Source organism: Carlito syrichta, unplaced genomic scaffold (assembly GCF_000164805.1).
Source record: "Carlito syrichta isolate Samal-C Ts95f unplaced genomic scaffold, Tarsius_syrichta-2.0.1 Scaffold314310, whole genome shotgun sequence".
In the NCBI taxonomy this organism is placed as follows: Eukaryota; Metazoa; Chordata; class Mammalia; order Primates; family Tarsiidae; genus Carlito; species Carlito syrichta.
This window is the reverse complement of record NW_007258406.1, coordinates 250,837-254,074: the sequence shown is the minus strand read 5'-3', so window position 1 is coordinate 254,074 and position 3,238 is coordinate 250,837. Positions and strand designations below refer to the sequence as shown.

Sequence of the window (3,238 nt, the reverse complement as noted above, 5' to 3'; positions counted from 1 at the left end):
AGAACAGAGAGAATCTGGTGCAGATAAGCCGCTACTGGCTCACGATCACACGACCACTGCAGGAACACCAGCAGCAGCTGCTTCAGGCTCCAGCCAGTTTCCTCTGGACAGCGTGTGAGAATGAGCCCCCTGTTTTTTTTGTTTGTTTTTATTTTTATCATTCAGATCTAGCTTCAAAGGGCTCTGAAATGTTCTTGCCACATCTGGACCTGAAAGCAAGAGCTGATTTTTAAGAACCAGATTCTCACTGCATTTGGACAGAATGAATAATGTGTCTTTCATATTTTCTTTGTATTTCTCTTCAATAGTTGCTTGACCCAACATCTTTCTGTCTGCTCTATACAATGAAAATGCAAACTAAATGAGAATAGAAAAAATAATTAAAGCATTAAATTGTACAAATTACAAATCTGTTCCAAAATATACTTACATTAAATAAAATACGCATTTCAATAAGAGATCTACAGTGAATGACTATGCATTCTGGGAAGCTTCACAACATCTAGGAAGGGCCAACATTGTGGAAGAAGCTAAGAGAATTTGCATCCAATCACAGTTTGTAGCAGGTTTCTTATTGCCAATCTGCGAGTTACACTGAACACATCATTAGCATCACTTGTGCAGAAAACCAATTTTGTCTGGGAAAAGGGTAAGCAAGCTCTAGCCTCAATTTTTAGTTCATTACAACTTCTCAAGAATTTCACCAACAGCCTATACAGTACAATTTTTAAAAAGTAAACATATTAAGGTAAGCAGACAACTCTTTAGAAGCCCAAAGACATCTTCTTGCTGTATTTATGTTGAATTCTCCATCTACAGTGGACGTCATGAAGATGGTCTTCTTCAGTACAACATGGTCACAGGACTGGGACAATCCAGTAAGACTGAGAGGGAGCATAAGGACTGGGGAAGGGGGCTACCTCTTGCTGTTTCACCTTAGAGACAAACTGTAATGCATAGTCCATGGGCCTGCAATCTTCTCCTTTTATCATCTGGCATAACGTTTGATATAGTCATCCACTTTATTCCTGAAGTCCTCCTTGTCCCGCAAATGATGTTCTGCAGCTTCAATATTTAGTGGGTCATCAAAATTCAAAAGATCAGTAAACAAAGAGTTTAATCCCCAAACAACATCCTTTAACGTTCTCGTGGGAGCCCAGCCAGTGCCGTCAATTGAATGTCCTCTCAGTAAACTTAGACATATTTCACCTGTCTCTGTGATGTTGGGGTGCCAGATCCTGGTCAAGCATTTCACTTTGGGAGGCACCATGTTGTACGCCTCGGGAACTTCAGTTTCAATCTGAAATTTTCCACCCTGGTAGTAACCCTCATCTGGGGTTACAGTTAGCTGAAAGCAGTGAAGCTTGTTTGGATCAGGGAAATGCACTTTGCATGTACAAGGTCAATTAGCTTCAAGTTCTGTAACCTCTTTAACAAGCAGCTCGTCTCTCACAGAAACTTCTCCGAGTGGAGTCGGACGCTGTGGCTGACGTCCGGGACCCTTTGAGACCATCATCACGCTTCAGTTTGCTTGCTAGCGTTAGCATTACTGTTTCCTTTACCCTGGCCACCCGGAGACAGGCGAGGCGGGCCCGGCGCCCAACACCATGCCCCGCCCGGGCGGCGGCACCGAGAAGCGGCCCCTAACCCGTGTATTGGAAACTTAATCTCAGTGCAACAGTGCCGAGGGCCGAGATGCTTAAGAGGTGATTGGATCACAAGGACCCTGCTTTTATGAATGAATTGATGCTGTTATCTCAGGAGTAGGTTGATTATCGTGGGTTTCTGCTGAAAGGGTGAGTTTGACTCTCTTCCCGTTCTCTCTTGCCCATGCAATGCTTTCTGTGATGCTACATTATGACACAACAAGAAAGACCTTATTAGATGTGGTCCTTTGATCTTGGACTGCCCACTCTCCAGCACTGTGAGCCAAATACATTTCTGTTTATTATAAATTATCCGGTCTATCATAGTTTGTTATAATAACACAAAATTAAGTAAGAAACTTAACTCACAAGGAATGTTCTGTGGTCAAAATGTGTCTTTGGCTCTGTGTATTATCAGAGTGGAATCTGCTGTCATTTCTCTTATGGGTAAAACACAAATGAAGTGACCAGTGCTGTCCCATTCAATTCATTTGGCTGGGTATTTGGTAATAGTTCTCTCTGAATTTTCAGAGTGGTAAACTAGATTAGGTACAGGGCTGGGATGGCAATGCATAACAAATACATTTTGGCTCCCTGCTCTCATGGCTATGAATAATTTATCACACAATTTCTTTTCCTGCTGAGCCAAGAGCTGTCTGTCAGTTTCTGAACCTTCAGCTCCTTGACCGTGACTTCATTTTTAGCCTCTGGGCCTGCCTTTCAGATTTACTGTCTCTCCTATGTAGCCTGTATATGGAGAGTGGCTGTCCCTTATACCATCTTTACCGTTTTGTCAAAGCATCTCCTGTTTTTTCACATGGGAAGTTTGCACAAGAACTTAAGGAAGTATTACAAATTATTAAACAAGGGTGGTTCACGCATAATGAACATTTGTATACCTAACCCCCAATTGTACCCCACATCTTTAAAATAAAGAAAAGAAAAAGAAAAAAAAAAAAAGAAATGAGGTCAAGTGAAGATATATGTTCACACTTGCTTATAAATGCATAAAGACATTCTGAAAAGATGCACAAGAACATGGTAATAATGACCTTCAGCTGTGTAAGGCCAATGGGCAGGAAAAGAGCAAATAGGGAAAAAAGTGGGTGGGAAATTCTATATGCTTCATTATTAAATATTTTTTAATTATACACATACAATATTTAAAGATCCAATTGCAAAATAAAATGCACTATATTCAATACAAGCACACTAAAGATAATTTAGGTCACAGAAAAAAAAAGTTAAAAAATATTCCCTAAACTCATCTTTCTACTACCATCTATGTTAAATCTTCAGTGTATTTCCTTTTTTTCTTTTTTTCACTAAGAATGGGAATGTTTTCTTCTTATTTTTCCATCGACATGTAATAATTATACATACTTATAAGACAAGAGTGATATTTCAGTAAGTGTATACAATGTGTAATGATCAATGAGAGTGATTAACATATCCATCACCTCAAATATTTATCATTTCTTTGTGTTAAAAAACATTCAAGCCGGGCTCGGTGGCTCAACCTGTAATCCTGCGCTTTGGGAGGCCGAGGTGAGTGGATTGTCTGAGCCCGCGGGTTCGAGACCTGCCTGGGC

The 3,238-nt window shown here is 40.4% G+C and overlaps 1 pseudogene across 1 annotated transcript; it reads right to left on the bottom strand.

The window, feature by feature from the left end:
- Positions 1-268: 268 nt before the first annotated feature.
- On the bottom strand, positions 269-1,547 carry LOC103273944 (annotated as a pseudogene). The gene is made up of 2 exons (XR_002482730.1): positions 1,427-1,547; positions 269-1,348 (listed from the first exon to the last, which is right to left on the bottom strand). The product of XR_002482730.1 is annotated as an NEDD8-conjugating enzyme UBE2F-like (transcript).
- Positions 1,548-3,238: the final 1,691 nt, after the last annotated feature.